The sequence below is a fragment of the Xenopus laevis genome, chromosome 6L (genome assembly GCF_017654675.1).
Source record: "Xenopus laevis strain J_2021 chromosome 6L, Xenopus_laevis_v10.1, whole genome shotgun sequence".
Lineage (NCBI taxonomy): Eukaryota > Metazoa > Chordata > Amphibia > Anura > Pipidae > Xenopus > Xenopus laevis.
In genome coordinates, this window is record NC_054381.1 from 152384536 (window position 1) to 152405587 (window position 21052).

General features: G+C 40.2%; 1 long non-coding RNA gene across 2 annotated transcripts in view; it reads left to right on the top strand.

Moving 5' to 3' along the window:
- The first annotated feature begins 320 nt into the window (after positions 1-320).
- The window catches only part of LOC108719412, a 167414-nt gene continuing 146682 nt past the window's right edge, over positions 321-21052 (top strand). Inside the window, exon 1 of one of the 2 annotated variants that reach the window (XR_005962006.1) lies at positions 321-740. This is a non-coding gene — a long non-coding RNA (uncharacterized LOC108719412). The remainder of the gene's footprint in view (positions 741-21052) is intronic. The other variant, XR_005962007.1, reaches the window with a different exon arrangement.

Genomic DNA, 21052 nt, shown 5'->3' on the forward strand with positions numbered 1-21052 from the left:
AGCTACAACCGCTCGTGAGTAAGAGCCCTTAATGCTAACAGTGATATATGGATGTAGATCATGATGGGACAAAAGCACTAAAAGTAGACCCCGTATTAGTAACGTATGGGCACTCCTGCCTTGAGTGCATGGTTTGTACATAGGGTCTCTGTTAGTGGCATGTGTTCAGTGACTTGTCAGTCAAGTGGCCCAGACAGAAAAGCCCAAGGTGGGAGGAATTGAGCCGGATGCCTCCCCCAGCAGCTCAGGCCATAGACATAGTGTTCATAGGCTTCTGTTCACTTCCCCACACTCCCCTCCTCCACTCCCTTAGCAGCGTGTGTGTGTCAGGAGAGCTAGCTGCAGCCTGCACTGCACGAGGGAGAGCTCTGCTGCAGCTCTGCATTCACTGAAACCTGTCCTGCACTGCCATGGTCACGGTCATTCAAAGTTGGCGTGTGTCGGAAACAACCCCCTTTTCAGGCTCTGAATTGTGTGTGCCCATAATGCAGCCTCCCATCAGCTCTCAGGAGCCACGAGCGTGCCACTGTAAGAAGGGGGTGTGTGTGTGTTTCTCTGTTTATTCTTGACGTCACAGCAGTCCGACAGCAGAACCTTCCACTGTGCTGAGCGCGTGCTCCGAGCACATGGAAACTCATCTCCTGCCTTAACGTTGGGGATTTATCATATCCACGCACCTTATCTTTTTCTCCAATGGATTATAGGATGCACCTATGGCCGGGGGACCCGGGCATCTCTGGGTGAGTATCAATCCGTTAGGATAATTCCCACGAGCTGCCCCACTCATTGTGCAGGTAAAGATGCCAAAACAAGAGCTAGCGGAAGCACCGACTGTATGTTTTCTCACATTCTTCCACCACGTTCCTTCCTTTTCTTAGGATTGTGTTTTGCTTTTAGATTTGGGATTATCGTGGTCAAAAAGCGCATTCACCAAGCTCAAAAAAATTGTTTCTTGTATTTGGGAATTCCAAAACCGACCTAAAAAACTGTATTTTGATTGTAACTGGATAAGAGAATGCGTATTTTTTTTCATCCCCCTCGTAATGATCTGGCTGGGCTTATTCTAAATAGAGAAGCCTTTGGTAGAATATACGGTAAATGCTTGTGGTTATATATATATATATATATTTATATGAAGCATGGATGATATATATACTGCATGGGAGCAATATGTATGGACATTATTATGGTATAGCTGGCTGCCTTGGTACATAATGAAAGTAAAAGCAACAAATCTATTTAGTTGTTGACTGAATTTCGACAAATATTACTGTTACTTGTGGAATGAATAACGTTCCAGGCAGATGTAGGCCGCACGAGCACATGGTGCAGAGGTAAAGGTGCTTAGTACGACCTCGTGTTCTCAGCCTGGCCTCGCAGCTCTCGTCTGGGCTTTGGTCTCAGGGAGATTTATTCCCAGATTGCGATGACTGAGCGACGTATCCATACAATGCCGGCCTTTCTGACACTTTGTACCTGTGCCATGTGGGAACGTGTTTGTGTGCTGGAGATTTCCCAACACCCACAGATATGTAAAGTCGGAGCTTTTGCTTTCTAATGCTTCGTCGTTTTCATAATGAGGCTGCACTTGGTTAAACCGTATAAATAAAGACAAGAAGAAAACACATGATGCAAAAATGCGTCGGGTTAAAATGGGGCAAGAACTCCCCCCCCATCTTACTAATTAAAACCGTATGAGCTGTTTGTTTCGATAGCAGCAACCATCAAGGCCGAGTTATGTAATATGTGCAGCATATGAGCCCCCACATCTTCTGCCCCAATGCTGCAGGGCCTGACATCTATTTTCAGACATGGATACCAGCGAGGAGGGTGGAGGGAAAAAAAATCAGTTCTGCAACTAAGCACGTGCCCATGGTAAAGTTACTGTAATACTTTGAGAATCATAGAGAATTTTGTTGATCTGATTTTCTTTTTTTTCTTTCTTACAACAATGATAAATGATGAGATGGGCACTGTTTTTTGCAGGTTTAACTCTTGTGGAAACATTATGGATTTAATGCATCTAGTATGATAGTGGATATTATTTTTAGTATATCACTTCAAATCTGGGCATAATGTAAAACATTGTCTAGGCCATTTGTGTAGATAGATAGATAGATAGATAGATAGATAGATAGATAGATAGATAGATAGATAGATAGATGATAGATAGATAGATAGATAGATAGATAGATAGATGATAGATAGATAGATAGATAGATAGATAGATAGATAGATAGATAGATAGATAGATGGATAGATAGATGATAGATAGATAGATAGATAGATAGATAGATAGATAGATAGATAGATAGATAGATAGATTGATAATAGATAGATAGATAGATAGATAGATAGATAGATTTATAATAGATAGATAGATAGATAGAGAAAGATGATAGATGATAGATAGATAGATAGATAGATAGATAGATAGATAGATAGATGATAGATAGATAGATAGATAGATAGATAGATAGATAGATAGATAGATGGATAGATAGATGATAGATAGATAGATAGATAGATAGATAGATAGATAGATTGATAATAGATAGATAGATAGATAGATAGATAGATAGATTTATAATAGATAGATAGATAGATAGATAGATAGAGAAAGATGATAGATGATGGATAGATAGATGATAGATAGATAGATAGATAGATAGATAGATAGATAGATACACATAGATAGATAGAGAGAGAGAGCGAGAGAGAGAGAGAGAGAGAGAGAGAGAGAGAGAGAGAGAGAGAGAGAGAGAGAGAGAGAGAGAGAGAGATGATAGATAAATAGATAGATAGAAATACAATAAATAGAAATATTGATATATATAATAGACAGAAATATAGATAGATAAATATATAGATAGATACTTTTAGATGGATCGATTAATAGATATCAATGTTGCCCCAGAAATTGATGTTGCATTTTTGGTATGATGGGTAGGTTGACATTGACCCAGCTTTGGCTGGCACTTCAGGTCAAATAGGCTGTATAACCAGCTCATTACCCTTAAAACTACTGCGTAAATGGCTTTGCCATAATGCACTACTGTATAGTTGACTAATACTGTGGATTGGGGCAATCTTATTGGTCAGAATCAAGGCATGTGATTTCAGAGAAAACTAATACAACATAACATCTTAGAACACATCGAGGTACAGGTAAAGGATCCAATATCCAGAAACCTGTTATCCAGAAATCTCCGAATTATTGGAAGGCCATCTCCCATAGAATCAGTTTTATTCAAATAATGCATACATTTTAAAATGATTTGCTTTTTCTGTTTAATAATAAAACAGTGCCTTGTACTTGATCCCAACTATGATATAATTAATCCTTATTCTTGCTCCATGCATGACGTGCAGACATGTGATTCTGGGGTATAAAGATGGTACACTCTATGTATATATTTTGTCCAGCTGAGTAGTTCTTCAAAACTATGTAGTGTTGTGATTGGATTGGTCACATGGGAAGAGTGTGATATTGGGGTAAAAAGATTTCAGAATTATGCTCAGCATCTTTGTAAACCCATAAGTACGTGTTTTTTTGCATTTGATTTTGTTAAATGGAATTGTGAAATGTGATCAGAGCATTGGGAAAGGACCAATATTTTGTAAGCGAAAGGGGTCATTGATCTTCTCCCGGATGAGTGATTGCTCCTCAGAAGTTTCGTTGCATTCCATGTCCAAAATGAATGATTTGTTGTACAGATATTGGATCCGTTATCCAGAAACTCATTATCCAGAAAGCTCTGAATTATAGAAAGGCCATCTCCCATTCGGGCAAATTTACTAAAGGGCGACGTGACTAAAGTTGGCGAAAATTCGCCAGCGTGACGTCATTCCGGTACTTCGCTGAATGACTAACGGGCACAGGCGTAACTTTGCTAGCGAAGGAGACTGACGCTGGCGCTCATTCGCACAGGCGAAGTTTTGCTCTGGCGAAGGGACGTAACTGTGCAAATTCACTAAGATACGGATTTTACTGAACATTACCTCTTGCGCCAGACTTGCCTTCTCCACCTCAGACCAGGCGAAGTGCAATAGAATAGATAGGACTTCCTCAAAATTTAGTTGAAAAATTTTCTAAGTCCCAAAAGAAAACGCTGGCGTATTTTCCTTTTTTCCGGGTGATAAGTTGCAAAAGAGTGTAACATTTTTTGAGGGTAACCGACTTCCCCCCTACAAATATAACACATAAACTATACAGTGGGCTCATGTGTAGGGCAATATAACAACTGTATTTTATTTATTAAGGTTCCCTGGACTTGTGTAGTGTATTTGCTGCAACATATACATCCATTGTAATTTAACTTTTACATTTTTAAAAATGATTTCCTTTTTCTCTGTAATGATAAACCAGTAATATCTCAATCAATAAGGTATGGTGATGCAAAACATTGAAAAAAACCTTATTTGTAAAACTACAGTTCTAGTGATGAGCACATTTTCTTACCAGGCATGGAATTACACATTTTGCCATCTGTGAATTTTTTAGCTAAACTGGGGCAAAAATTTGCGACAAAAAAGTCGCCAAGAAAAAAAAAGTTGCTGCAAAAAAAAAACGCCCATGGAACTTGAGAAATACAGTCCCTGTAAGCGATCTTCTGACGGATAAGTGATTGCTCCTCAGAAGTTTTTTTGCTTTCCATGTCCAAATTAATGATTTGTTGTACAGGTATGGGAACTGTTATATAGAAACTCGTTATCCAGAAAGCTCTGAATTACAGAAAGGCCATCTCACATAGGGGCAAATTCACTAAGGCGCGAAGCGCCGAACGCTAGCGTTAATTCGCTAGCGTTTGGCATTTTCGCTACTGCGCAAATTCACTAACGAACGCTGGCGTAGTTTCGCTAGTGTTACTTCGCAACCTTACGCCAGGCGAATCTTCGCTAGCGACGAAACTACGCAAATTCACTAACTTGCGCAGTGTAGCGAACGCTACCTTTTACGATAGACTTCCTTCACCACCTCAGACCTGGCGAAGCGCAATAGAGTAGATAGGGATTGTTTCAAAAAAAGTCAAAAATTTTTCTTAGTCCCAAAAAACACTGAAAAAGATCGAAAATTTTTTGGGGCTCCCCTTCCTCCCCCCTACATTTCCTGACTCATGGCAACTTAACTAGACAGGGGGCACATGTGTAGGGCAAAATAAAAATTTTATTTGCAGATTTGAAGGTTTTCTAGGCATTTGTAGTGCAGATACGTGTTCCTCCATTGAAATTTGAATTTCGCGCCGTATACAAATTAGCCTTCGCTAGCGCAACTTCACCTTATATAGCGAAAAAAACGCTAGCGCAACTCCGCAACCTTACGCTACCCCTGTGCGCAACTTCGGATATGCCCCATAGACTCTATTTTATCCAAATAATCCAAATTTTTAAAAATGATTTCCGTTGTCTCTGTAATAATAAAACAGTAACATCTCAATCAATGTTTTTTAGTAGAATTAAGGTATGGTGAAACATTGAAAAAAACATGTTTTTTAGCGAAACTGTGGCAAGAATTTGCGACAAAAAAAGTCACCAAGACAAAAAAAAGTTGATGCAAGAAAAGACGCCCATAGACTAATAAATTTTGAGTGATAAATAACTTGAGAAATAAGACCACCGACTTTAATACATTTGGGCAAAAAGTTGGCGACACAAAAAAGTTGCAGAGACAAAAAAGTAACCGCAAGAAAAAAACGTCCATTGACTTTAATGCATTTAGAGTGAGAAAAAAAGTTGCACACGTAAAAAAATTGTTGCACCTATTGACTATGATGCGTTTTGACAATTTTCAGTGTTTTGGTAATTTTTCAGCAGTTTCATTAATTTTTCACCGAAAAAGATTCCGAACCAAATCCAAGTTGCAAATTAGGGAAACAATGGGGAAAAGTAAAAAAGTTTTTTGCACATATACTAAGTGCAGGTCAGACAAAAAAAAAACAGGTGCAAACTCTACGCCTTGCCCAGCACTGAGCAGTCTAGGCACAAAAGACGTCTGTTTCCCCAATATCAGCATTCTGTGCCCAGTAGTGGATTAGCATCCAGGCCATACGATAATGACTCCTTGGGGCAGATTTACTAAAGGGTGAAATGCCGTTGCTAGAGAATATTCCCCAAAACAAGAATTCGCATGGGAGATCGCCAATGTACTTAACAGCCTAGAGGACAATTCGCTAACAAAAGAGCTCAGCGATAGCGAAGTTCGCACCCTTACGATTGTTACTCCACAAATTTACCCTTTTCGCCAGAGTCTGATTTGCCAGGTTATACCTGACGAATTGATAAGATGATGCTACATCCTGTTTAATCTTATGTCAGTGACATCATATCCTGTATGCCAAAAAGTCATAAAAAAAGACAAAATGCTGGGATTTTTTCCTATTTTAATGTGGGATAATGTTTAAAAATTGTAACTGTTAAATATATGTTCTTTACATTTTTGTTAACCCTTTGAAGCTGATTCCACATTTATTTTAGGGTGGGCTCATGTCTAGGACAATAGAAGACCTCTTTTGTATTTATTTTGCTTCTTTAATAATATTTGGGCAGCTATATGACCAATATGTATTTAAATTGACGTAAGCCAGCAGTGCCCATACTTTATTAATGTGGGGTCTACTTTTAGTGATGTTGTCCTATCATGATCTACATCCAAAAAAGCATTGTTAGCATTCTGTTCCATGGAAGATATTACTTAAATATTATATTGATTTATGAGAGAATATATATTGCTATATTTAGCAACTATTTCTTAATAAATAATAAATATCTAAATGAAAATCATGAAACTGAAGGGGAATTTAGACAAGCTGTTTGTTGATAGTGTCTTGAGATCTACTGATCACCAACTAAAGGTCTACTGGTAGATCCCGATCTTCCCTTTGGACAACCCTGACGTAAGCGCAAATATGTTAACGAATTTTCACTAGGACGAAAGTAATGCCAGTGAAAATTCACTTAGAATGGGTCGCGCTAACGGTTCGCTGGTGAAAATTCGGCAGCGTTCGTCTGCCAAGACAAAACTTTGCATTTTGTTAAATAATCGTTTTAGTTGCGAATTAACGTCTGACAGTGTGAAAAAATTCACCCTTTAGTAAACTCGTCTCCTTTAGTTTTGGGGAATAAGCATGGCGGATAAGGTTAGTAGGGATGTAGCGAACCGCCGAGTATGTGTTCGCGAACGCCGTTCGCGAACACCGGCAAAAAATGCGAACAGTTCGCGAACTGTTCGCGAACTTCGAACATCCGAAAATCGTTCGATTCGAACGATCGTAGGATTTTTAATCGTTCGATCGAACGATTTTCGTTCGAATCGAACGAAAATCGTTCGATTTTAGCGATCGAATGGTCGAACGATTTTGACGCGAACGCCTATTGGCGAACGTCGCGCGACGTTCGCGAACTTGCGGCGGACGCGAACAGCCGATGTTCGCGCGAACAAGTTCGCCGAAGAACAGTTCGCTACATCCCTAAAGGTTAGTTAAAAAATGATATCTGTGGTCTGGGAAAGGAATTCTTCCATTGCCTTTGACCCATGTTTTCCTCATTACATTGCAATTTAAGGAAGGTGACAGGGTGTGGGGGAATTAGCTGACTCTGTAAGGGATTGGCCACCCACCCAAGTCTTATCTCTAGAGTTTGCACACTACTTAAGAACAAATATTGGATTTAGGGTTCCGGCCATTTAAATCTGAAATATCCACAACTGGCTTTATGTTGGCCATACAATGGTTTCTACCTGTAAAAGGCTCTGTAATTGCTTTTCTTTAAGCCTGTGTACTATGGACTTATTAGCACACACATCAGACATAGCGATGCTATCAGCCCTTCCTCATTTCAGTACTTGAATTACTCCCTCTTTAGTGGTCTCACTGACCTGCTGACCCGGAGAGTTACAAACGTCTACAAATAACTATAAATCTGTTTGTTTTACTTCTTTAGAACTTTTCTGCCCTTGTGCTAACACATTATCCACCTGTCTGTTCTGCTGACATCTTGTTAAACTGCCTTCCCTAATGCACAGATGTCAGAAACGCAGTTACTACTCCCATCGTCCTTAGCGCTCGGTGGGCCAGATTTCCAGGTTTTTTTTTATGGTCAAAACTGTCAAATTCGACTAGGGAGTTATTCAAATTCGATTCAAGTTTATCAAAAAATGCAAATTCGATTTTTGAGACTTTTCATACTCTGGCCCTTAAAGAATTTGCCTCCTAAAACCTGCCGAATTGCTGTTTAAGTCAATGGGAGATGTCCAGGGATCAATTTGGAGTTGTTTGTAGTCTTCCTGACAGTCAAGTGGAGAAAAAACTCGAATTGAGTTTTTAAAATTCAAATCAAATTAGATTCCCCCGAGTTTAAAAAATTCGAGTTCATGGGAGTTTAATTCAAATGAATTCAAAATTCGACCTTGATAAATGTGCCTCCCCGAAATTAGGGTCAGACTGGGGGGCCCAGGGCCCACTGGGGCTGCTGTTTCAGGGGCTCCTCTCCGACCCCCCATACTGCAAAGCCCCCTCTGGACCCCCCGACCCTGACGCGCAACCCAGCGCCACCCCACATACCATGTCCCACCCCCCACTGTGAATGTGCTCACGGTTGTACCATTCTCTCCGCGACCAGACCAGGAGGAGGAGAGTGGTGTTAGGGAGCGGGTCTGGGCCGGCTGAGCCCACGAGAGCTGGGGACTACCGGGTTTTTTCCCGATGTCCCACTTGCCCAGTCTGACTCTGTAAGAAATAATGGCCTATAATTTCCAGAAAGTACTATATAAATAATAATGAATAATGATAAGTAAAGAACCATTGTGACTTCATTCAAATAAGTACGTTTAACAACATGCATGCAATCCTTTTCCCACATTGTTATTTATTGTTAATTATGAAAATATGTCGGGCAGGGGAAAAAGTGGAAAAACTAATTTTACCTAAATTACCCAATTATAATAGCAAAAAAAATCCCACTTCTCGAAAAATGCCAGTTATGTTTGAGTATCAGTGGGAGAACCAATTCAAGGAATTTTGCCCTACAAGGTAAAGTTTGAAAACTTTCATTCATTTGAAACGTCTGTGCCATTTCAAGCAAGCAGGATTTTATTTTTTAAATTTGGAAATATTTGTAGTTTTTCTATGAGAGAGGTTTTAATAGTACAGGTATGGGATCCATTATCCGGAAACCCATTATCCAGAAAGCTCAGAATTAAGGGAAGGGAAGGTCGTCTCCCATTGACTCCATTTTAACCAAATAATCCAAATTTTTAAAAATGATATCCTTTTTCTGTGTAATAATAAAACAGTAACTTGTACTTGATCCCAACTAAGATATAATTAATCCTTATTGGAGGCAAAACCAGCCTATTGGCTTTATTTAATGTTTAAATGATTTTCTAGTAGACTTAAGGTCAGTTATTCAAATTTTGGAAGCAAGGTACAAATGTGTCTTTTTGGTTTTCTCGCTGTCTAAGGACAAGAATAACGTCCTTATTTAAAATAAAGCAAAAACTACTATTCAGAGATCTTACAATTACAGAGAACTGGAGAACTGTACTTTGTACAAGGAAATAGGGTCATAATGATGCACTCTGGGTACTTTGAGACTTTATGTAAAGTTGTGGTTCGCCTATATGTTAACTTTTAGTATGTTATGAAATGACCAATTCTAAGCAACTTTTCAATTGGTTGTCATGTATGTACGAATGTATATTTTTATTTGTAAAGCGCTAATTGAGGGCAAAGCACTGTACATCAGAACAATAAATTAGTAGTAACAATTCAAAAATTTGGGTCAGGAAAAAACTCCAAGTGAAAATTCGAATCGTATGAATTTTTTGGACTTGACACCCAAATTGCTAATTTATTAGGATTATAGGCAGAAAACACAGATTTTCTTCTGATTATCGGACGAAACCCAGCGCAAATCACGATATCTTCAAATCGTGCTGAAAAAGCTCGAATCCTGGCTGAATTCTGAACCAAATTCTGGATTCTGTGCATCCATATTTTTTACTATTTGTGGTTTTTGAGTTTTTTAGCTTTTTATTCAGAAGGTCTCCAGTTTGCAATTTTAGCAATAGCTAACTTTTAATTCATGGCGTTCAGAAGCAGCTAGCAAAGGTGATTCTTCTTTTATCACAGCAAAGCTCTACAGCAAGTCATATGGAATCCGACATTCCGTTCTTGATATTTTTGGCATCTGCACATAGTACATGTGTATTTTATGGGTTGGTTTAGAGAGGAAAATATTCCAAGCTTGCTTTTTTAAACAGCAGTCTCAACGAGCCTATTTTATACAAACATTTATTGAAAGTAATCGCTTTTCGTGTTTAAACCTGCGACACTTTAAACCTTTAAATGCTCAAGCCGTAGAACCAGCGAGCACATTGAGTATGGCTGTATGCCAAGGAAAGAATCGTATGTACCTCACTGCTCCAGTGCTCCCTTTAACTGGGCCATACAAGCTGGGAAAGGCCTTCATATCATCCAGAACTCATTTATACAGTAATTCTAGAGAGAAGACTTCTACAAATGTGATCAACCCCATTCTTCTGCTGCCATTTATACATAATGTGTATCACACAGTTCTTCATTCTGTGATTGTATGTGGGGGGGTGTATATTACAGAATATATATTACAGAGCATATTTTTTATAGATGGAGTGACCCCCACCTGAAAGCTGTAAAGAGTCAGAATGAAAATAATTTAAAACCTATAAAAAATAAATAATAAATTCTTAGAATTACCCATTCTATAACATACTAAACATTAACTTAAAGGTGATCTAGAGTCCTGCGCTGAATCAATTTGTTAAACCCGGGACCTGCAACCCGCATTCTTACCTGCTTGGACCGGCTACCCGACCTGCAAGTACCTTATCTGCAACCCGATCCGTGACCCGCTGACCATCAAGAATCAGGAATTGCTGTTGTAAACCGGAAGTGACATCATCGGAAGTAAAAAAGGAGTAAAACTTGCTATTGAGATGACCCGCGACCTGACCTGCAACCCCGCAGAACCGCCGACCTGCATCTATACCCGCACCTGAAACTTCTACCCGCAACCCGCAGGTCTTTTTACAAAATGAATAATGGGTTCACTAATGAAGTGTTCCTGATGGAGACCCAAGTCTGGTGTCCACATGGTCTCAGTGGCCAGCCTTAAAGGAGAAGAAAAGCTATGGAGGCAGTTTATTGCCAATAGATTAGGCACAGCAGTACACACTAAAAAAGCGTTATTTATTCTGTAGAATGCTTTACCATACCTGAGTAAACCGCTTTAAAACTTCTCTGTGTTTAGTATAGCAGCTGCCATATTAGCTTGGTGTGACATCATTTTCTGCCTCAGTTTCTCCCTGCTAACTCATAGTTCTGGGTTCAGATTACAGCAGGGAGGAGAGGAACAAACTGAGCATGCTCAAGCCCTAGCCCTGGAGGTTTAAGCTGAAAACAGGAAGTCTGATACAGAAGCCCATGAGTACACAATAGAAGGAAAGAAATGTGCTGTTTCTTTTGACAGAGGACTCAGAGCAACATTACTTTTAGAGTTTACTGGTGCATTTATATAGACCTTTCTGATAAACCTTAATTAGTTTTAATCTTTCCATCTGCTTTAAGGTTAGGAGACCAGGTCAGGGCTGTAAAAGTACAGATGACAAGCCCAGAACCTGGGACACATAAAATTCTTGGTATTAATTGACATTTCCTTCCTTTGCCATTTCATTTTTGCATGAAAATCAAATCTTCTTTCCCAAGTTTTTTTTCCAGTGGTGCTTTCTTGTATAGCTAAAACTATGGATTTTGCAGCTACTACAATTGTTATGTAGCAGCGACCTAAACTTCCACTACTCGTTGTGAATTGTTTTCCATTGACATCAGAGCACAGCTCCACACACAGGCCATCCTCCATGAAGGACCATGGACAGCAGCCTACAGTGCCTTTTATTGATGCCAATGGGAATCGACCCCTGACAAGTAGTGGGTATTATGACCAGTTAGGGATAACACATGGCAGGGCCCATTGATTGAAGTTGAAAATTTTTAAAAGCTGCTGGTGGAGTCTGGGGTAATGAAAACTGAGATACGGCCTTTTGGCCAGTGAAACTGGTTGTCAGGCTTATTAAGGTCAAGAACCACTTTGAGGCACAACATTTGGCAGGGGCTATTCAATCATAGTTCTAAAAAGTGTGAATCCCAATTCTAGTGAACCTCCAAGTTGTGTTTCTAGCAATATATCAAATAAGAGTTTTTACCAAATCTGACCCTAATGGGCCTTTAGGCTTTGCACACCAACCAAGTCTCTTTGCCACCCTTATTTTATTTTTCAACCTTATTTTTGCATTAATACGAAGTCAACCTTTCCACATTAGAGAATAATATGAATGAAAGTAGTCGCTGCAGTTTCCATTCTGTCTGTGTACTGAAAGCATCCTTAAACCAGGGCTTTAGGCCAGGAGGCATATTGGGTTACTGCGTGGGATAATTTACCCCTTTAGAAGGGAAATTAGAATAGTAAGAAATGTACAGCATGCGGCCAAATGTCTAACTTTCTCTGAGAAGCTTCGTTATATATAAATAAAATGACATTGATTTCCTGTCTGGAACATACTTAGTGAAAACGGCCGAGCTCTTTTTATAAGGAACCTTTTGTCTCTTATCTAAAGTTGCCGCAGCATAGAGAACATATACAATGGCGGCACTGTTTTAAAGGGGCATTGTACATTGTGGTCCTCAGCCGAGCAGTCTGTGCCCCCTTCTTAGTGACAGGCAGTTGTTTAGCAAATAACTGAAAAGCTCTTAAAGGGATCCTGTCATCGGAAAACATGTTTTTTCCAAAACACATCAGTTAATAGAGCTACTCCAGCAGAATTCTGCACTGAAATCCATTTCTCAAAAGAGCAAACAGATTTTTTTATATTCAATTTTGAAATCTGACATGGGGCTAGACATTTTGTCAATTTCCCAGCTGCCCCTGGTCATGTGACTTGTGCCTGTACTTTAGGAGAGAAATGCTTTCTGGCAGGCTGCTGTTTTTCCTTCTCAATGTAACTGAATGTGTCTCAGTGAGACATGAGTTTTTACTATTGAGTGTTGTTCTTAGATCTACCAGGCAGCTGTTATCTTGTGTTAGGGAGCTGTTATCTGGTTACCTTCCCATTGTTCTGTTATTTGGCTGCTGGGGGGGGAGGGGGGTAATATCACTCCAACTTGCAGTACAGCAGTAAAGAGTGATTGAAGTTTATCAGAGCACAAGTCACATGACTTGGGGCAGCTGGGAAATTGACAATATGTCTAGCACCATGTCAGATTTCAAAATTGAATATAAAAAAATCAGTTTGCTCTTTTGAGAAATGGATTTCAGTGCAGAATTCTGCTGGAGCAGCACTATTAACTGATTCATTTTGAAAAAAATGTTTTTTCCCATGACAGTATCCCTTTTTCTTTCCAATGATGCATTGGTTTGTGCCACCTGAAACCATAAAAACGAGTCTATGGGGGAATTTCACAAAGTGGAACCACCACTTTTCAAATTTTAGTGAAAGAAAGACAGTTTATAGACACTTTTATGATTTTTTTTCTTTCAAATAACATAAATGTGGTGCAAAAACGTTATTTTAAACGACATTTTAAAAATGGTGTAAAGCTAAGTATAACTCTTCCCCATTTGTCAGATCAATTCTAAGATAATTTGCTCTGCTTTACTTCTCCCAATTTTCATTTCACACCTCTTGTAGTTGCCCCATTGGGGAATTATTGGCATATTAATAGGGATTAGCATTTTAGGGTCAGGCCACACAGGCAGATTCAGGGGAGATTAGTCGCCCGGCGATTCTTTTTCCGAAGTTGCCCTGAATTTCGTCAGGCAACTTCGGAAAACGAATCGCTCCGAGTGCCACCCGACCAGTGATTTCCATTTTAGCCGGCGGAAAGGCAGGGGAGGCAGTTCAGGGAGATTAATCACCTTGAAGAAGAGGAGATTTGTCATGAGATTTGCGAATTTCTGGAAACGGTGAAAAATTTGTGAAACGGCGCCGGCGTCTCATTTTTGATGCCGGCATCAGTTTTTTTGCCAAAAATGCGCCGGCGTCCAAAAAACGTACGCCAGAGTCCATTTTTTTGACGGCGGCGAATTTTCTCGGCCATTTCGCAAATTTATTAGCCGGCGGCGAATCGCGCAAATTCGCCGTGAATTCGCATCGGACAAATAAATTAGCCCATCACTAGTCGCCCCGACTAATCTCCCCGAATCTGCCTTTGTGCCCTGACCCTTATAGTCAGGGAACAATTTTCTGTCTAACCCTATAGGTGTAAAAGCCTATAAATTCGCCCATCACTATGTGTATCTTACACAATTTGAAATGTAAAAAGTTTTGAACTCACACTTGCATTATTTTACTAGTTTTAGCTTAATGAATGAGGCAATATTAGCAATTTGAGTGAATATATTATCTAAAGGAAAAGTAAAGCCTGCCAAACATTTTGTTTCGTTTTAGCAGCACTGAGACACTTGACCTAAGATAATAAAACATATTTCTGATACGAAACCCTATATTATGCAAAATGGCATTTTTTGTAATTAGACCCTTATATGTTGTGACAGAAGTGGAATTACACAAACGTGAAAGCCCAGGTTATCCTGAAACAAATTTATAATTTTTCTAGGTAAAATAACCCCCTCCCCCAGAAATTCCAGGCTAATGGCTGAATGACAGGTTTAGTAAGAGTTAAAGACAAATTCATAAAAAAATGTCGTTGAAAATTGCAAAAGACAAAATCTGAAACGTTTTTATCTCCACTTTTATTTTGTCTCAATATCACCACTTTTGTAAATTCCCCCTATGAATTACTCGATCTCTGCTTTGTTTCATAACACTTTAAACCACAAATTCCTATTTTGTTGGAATCATTTTCTCACTTCTATATTTACATTCATATTCCCAGCACACAAGCTAAGCAAACTGCCACTCAGCCCGTACCACCCGAGGGATAAGGGTAAAACTGCCACTCAGCCCGTACCACCCAAGGGATAAGGGTAAAACTGCCACTCAGCCCGTACCACCCGAGGGATAAGGGTAAAACTGCCACTCAGCCTGTACCACCCGAGGGATAAGGGTAAAACTGCCACTCAGCCCGTACCACCCAAGGGATAAGGGTAAAACTGCCACTCAGCCTGTACCACCCGAGGGATAAGGGTAAAACTGCCAGGCAGCTTGTCTGATTCACTACTTAACAGCACAACCTTCCCTGCTGCGCCTAATGGGCATATTAGTGTCTCTATGGGGACGGCATGCCTGGCGTCACTTCAAAGCGTCCAAAAAGCTTGAGATTGCACAGACTATATTGCAAAGAAGTGTATTCTGGGTAAAGTCATACATTTGCAAACGTGCTCATTAAGGGGTGGCAGCTACATGAATGAATGGCGCTTTGCGTAGACTCTTGATGTAAGCAGAAAGGATTGCTTCTGAAAATATTTATTGACGTCTTGCTAAAGTATTTCAGTCACTGTACCATTATTAGATTGTGTATTCATGCTGTATGAGTACAAACTCTTAAGGTACCTTATATTTTAGTAGAAACATGTTGATTAAATGCACAAGATGCCCTTTTGTTTTTGCAAATTAGGACCTTTAGGAAGTAGAATGAGTCTCCTGTAGCCCCACGCACCTATTGTAATCAGTCAGCGGCTGTCAAATGTGTGTGTGCAAATGCTAAAGGCCAAGCATTGAGGGTTCTGACTGATGCTCATCAGTTTTCCTCTCGGACAGAGATGGATTATAAGACAAAATGAGGCCCTAGGCCTGGGACATCTCATTATAGTTCCATTGCCAGAAGGTCCATATAGTGTTCCACAGATGAGAGACATAGACAATTTTGTATATGGTATATGGTGTTGTAGCACATTTCTTATAAAGAGCAAAAATCTAGAAATCTATACAACTGAGGGTATAAGGGATCATCAGGTAGGTGCCCTGTCAGATGGAAGGAATAAAAGCGTGTCCAACTCCAACTGGCCATAAACATCACTAGGCCAATGCTGATTGACTGATGACTGCAAGTTTGTCTAGATATGTGAATGTTCTGTTGTTCTGATACTGCCCATTTTAAACTACTTACACCGGAGGTCTCCAACCTTTTTTTACCCATGAGCTACATTTAAATGTAAAAATAGTTGGACTTGGAGAGGAACACAATCATGAGAAAAGTCCCGAAGGATGCAAAATCAGGGCTGTGGTTGACTGTCTGGTAGCCTCTATGTGGACTGAGCCTACAGGAGACTCTTCATATGCAAATAGTGAGCCAGCACTCACCACTTTGATTTTTAGATGTAGCGACCAGGTGCACGTCAATTGGTGTCCACTTCCACCAGCTTCAATATCCCACAATCACAGTAGACAGCACCAGTCTTGAAGATTGTTTAAAAAAGCCTTTATTGTAACTTCATGGCTTTATCATCTGAACAATCGCAACAACGTTTCAAGCCGCATGGAGACAGGAGACTCTGTTTGGCAGTACATATGATTTTTATGCAACTAAAACTTGCCTTCAAGCCTGCAATTCAAAATAAGCCTCTGCTTTGAGGCCATTGGGAGCAACATCCAAGGGTAGGGGAGCAACATGTTGCCCATGAGCTACTGGTTGGGGAACACTGGGTTACACAAACCAAAAAACAGGTGATGCAGCAGCAAACTGAAAGGCCTTTGAGATTTAAAATGTTATTGTTTTGCGTTGTCAGTAAAAACTGGCAAAAAGGATTCTACAGAAAACTGAACAGCCGGAGGCAGTGTTGTGATGCCATTAAGCCGGCTCCGCAATGCGAACTTCTGAGCTTATCCTTTACAGGGAAGAGGGATAAGGAAGCTGCTCTGAGTCGATTGCTGGGCATCGAGCTGCGAAACTTCCTGAGAGAGAACATTTCTAAACTTCTAGAGAAATGACTGAAACAAAGCGTCTAAATTAAGTTCAGAAAGGGAAAAGCAGATGTGCCAGTGTTTGCATGTAATGGCCTTTCATTTTTGTAAAGTCACCTTGGGTGGCCCAGTACTTGGAAATCATGTTGGATGGCACCAATGTCTAGTATACAGTAAAAACTTAAACTGGCCATACACGTAGAGAGTCGCTAGTTTGGTGATTTCGACCTAGAAGCTCCTTGTGGCAGGACCTAAGCATAAAGGACATAAAGACCTATGAGCTTGTGGTGGCAGGACCTGAAGGACCATGAGCTCCTTGTGAAAAGACTTAAGGACCTAGAAGCTTCATGTAGCAGGACCTAAGTATATACTGTAGGACCTAAGGACCTATGAGTTCCTTGTGGCAGGACCTAAGCATATAGGATCTAAGGACCTATGAGCTTCTTGAGGCAGGACCTGAAGGACCATGAGCTCCTTGTGGAACGACTTAAGGACCTATGAGCCCCTTGTGAAAAATGTGGGCGCCAGGGCCTCTCTTACAAGTAAAAAAAAAAAAATTGGGGCCTCAGAGAATATTTAAAAAAAAAAACATTGGTGGCTGGGGCCTGTAGAGTATTAAAATAATACATTGGTGGCCAAGGCTTTAAAAAAGTAAAAAACATACATTGGTGTTCAGTAGATCTGAACTCGTGGCTTCAAGTTAGGCTCTTTCCGTGACTTTGGGTCATTTTGCAGCTTCAGTTTGGCTGTTTTTCGTGAATTCAGCAGTTTAGCGGTTCAGGACTTTCAAAGAGGCGGCCCCTGTGGTCTGTGATGTAAAAGGGGGTGGAGTCACATACAGTGATGCAAAAGGGGCAGAGCAACAAGCGCGATGGACAGAAACCTGAAAACCTGAATTGGGGACAGGCCAAGGGCTTTTTCTTAAGGATATTGCAAATTACCGGCAACTACATTGCCGGTAAATTTGTAATACCGGCCCCGGGCTTGGCAGGTGTTTTACCGGCTAGGCCGGTAAAATACCGGCCGGGTGGCAACCCTAATGGTGGCCCTGTTCACAGTCATCATAATGCCCACTCAAACTGTATCACTTAAGATCATAGATTGCCAAACAAGCGGATCTCTCCCCGATATGCCCACATTGAAGTGGGCGATATCGGGCTGATCCGATTGTGGACCCTAGGGCCAAATTCATCCGACCGCATTAACAAAAAGATGGGGCTGCGATCCAACCGCGACTTTCGGCCAGATATCGATCGGGAAAGCCCATCGGGGGGCTCTACACACGGGCTGGTAAGCTCCCGACTTGGTCTGTCGGCACCATTTATCAGCCCGTGTATGGGGGGCCTTTAGGGTTTTAATCCATTATAGTTCAGCAACACCATTCCGGCATCCATTGTTCCACAATGCAGCCCAGCTTTGTGCTCTTATCAATAGGTTTAAGCCCTACAATTGAGTTTATTGTAAAGCACAGGGAGGAACAGCCGTATACTTTATAGAGACTTTTGCACAGAGAGATCACTGAGAATTCTGCTGAATAAAGAAATATGTCAGAGCAGACAAAGGATACATTGCAGTGTGGAATATATAATTAAATGTGTGTGAGATATAAGCAGACAGAGGTAAGAACATTCCATGTGTTTAGCTCCAATCTGCTTGGGGCTTGTTTCTATATAAGCACCTGCTCAGCCATAATCCTCCTTATCCTTTTATTAGCGCAGGAGAAAGCTGCTGGGAACATGGTTGTGACATGTGGATGTCTAGGCTCTGTCTCACTCAACTGAAACCTCTCTCTTTTCTAAACAAAATCAACCTGGTTTGAACTCAAACCTTTTTTTTTCAAAGGCCCTTTGTTGTGTAGTTGTCGCATGTTTCATTTTTTAAGATTCTGAGGACAAGTTCAACTCTATCATTTATTTTAAAACCCAGCTGTAAATGTAACATTCAGGGGCAGATTTATCAAGGGTCGAGAATTAAAAAAATTCGAATTTTGAGCTAATTTTTTTTGTGTATTTCGACTAGGGAATAGTCCAAATTCGATTAGAATTTGAAAAAAATCTGAAAATTCAAATACAGGTATGGGACCTGTTATCCAGAATGCTCGGGGCCTGGGGTTTTCCGGATAACGGATCTTTCTGTAATTTAGGTCTTCATGCCTTAAGTCTACTAGAAAATCATGTAAACATTAAATAAACCCAATAGGCTGGTTTTGTCTCCAATAAGGATTAATTATATCTTAGTTGGGATCAAGTACAAGCTACTGTTTAATATTACACAGAAAAAGGAAATCATTTTTAAAAATTTGGATTATTTGGATAAAATGGAGTCTATGGGAGACAGCCATTCCGTAATTCAGAGCTTTCTGGATATCGGGTTTCTGGATAAGGGATCCTATACCTGTATATCGAAATTTATTATGTACTGTCTCTTTAAAAATTGGACTTCGACCATTCGCCATCTAAAACCTGCAGAATTGCTGTTTTAGCCTATGGGGGACTTGCTAGAACCTATTTTGGAGTCAATTGGTGGACTTTGAAAAATCAAAGTTTTTTTTTTTTTAAAAAAAAAAACTTTGATTCGATTTTGATAGACTGCAATATTACTTCGATTAGAATTCGAACGAAAACAGCCTATTCAATTTTATTAAGTTTTGGTTAGTCTTTTTTTATTCGAATTTCAACATTTTTTTTCTTCGAAATGTGTATTTACTTGAGGTCATGTTTTGGTTTTGTCAATGTTTTACCAGCCGGGCCAGTAAAAAGGGCAGCGTTATCAGCATTACCTGTTTTACGTTAAACTCGCCATAAACAATAATCTGGCTAAAAGCATTCCTCCCAACATTTTGAAAATAAAAAGAGGGACAAAACGTTTTGCCATGCCAATTTTATGGCCACGCCCTCTAATTACCATGTCCATTTTACAAAATTGGGCAGGTTATGAAAGTCTGAACACATTTCTGGCGGTTTTATGTGTTATTACAGTTTTGCTAATGAAGGTGAATTGTCCTTTAAGATGAAAATCACAGTTTCCCCGAGAGACCTGCGCATCTTAAATAGTTACACTTGTTTCTTTGCTTATCTTAAATTGTAACATAAGTATCCAAGTGCACCTGCCACGTATTCAGGACTTTCTGCCAAAATCCAATTACGTTTTTAGAAACTTTGTTTCTTTTTCTGGCTGTTCAGTGCAGAAGATCAAATTGAAAGTCGGACATTTCTGTAACAATTCGGGACTGTGGGTTGAACTGACAGATGCAAGGTATGCTAAACGAGCTAGAACCAGCATGCTGCCCCTAAACTGTGCTGTCCTAGGCCTGCACCTATGTGGGCCCTTCATGAGAGGACTGCATCTAGGGTTGCTACCTTTTTGCCTGTCCAACTCTGGGTAGGGGGCGTGGTCAATACGTAATATGGGCGGGGCCGTGATGCGGCAGGGGCGGAGTAGTGCTGTCAGGCTGACATGCCTATGATGTGGCGATTGGCCGATCTCCTTGTCAGTCATAGGGAATCCAGACTGGCCAGGTCAAAATCAGACAGATGGCAACCCAGACTGCATCAATGTACTGATGTGGTCCCCACCCAGTGGGAGAGGGCAGATTAAGGGGCAGATTTATCAAAGGTTGAAGTGAAAATTGGAATTAAAATTTCGAGCTAATATTTGTGTACTTCGACTAGGGAAAAGTCCAGATTCGAATTTGAAGAAAATTCGAATATCGATATTTATCATGTACTGTCTCTTTAAAAATGCGACTTCGACCATTCGCCATCTAAAACCTGCCGTTGTAGCCTATGGGGGACCTCCTAGAACCCACTCGGAGTCAATTGGTGAACTTTGAAAAACTAAGGTTTTTTTTGGAAAAATTTCTAATCGAATTCAATCGAATGCGATATAACTTCGATTCGTACGATTTGAATCCGATCGAAAACTGACCCGTTAGCCCAAAATTTAAAAAAAACAAAAAAACGTTGATTTTTTGGATAAATTTCAATTGGTCTTTTTTAATTCGAATTTCGAAACTCCCATTACTTCGAAATTCGACCCTAGATAAATCTGCCCCTTCTGTCGACTTGGTCTGAAGGGGCTGAATTGGCAGTTTGATTAACTTGATTAACTTGCTCACCCCTGGGTGCTCAGTTCCAGCAAGACCTCCTTGTACCCCTT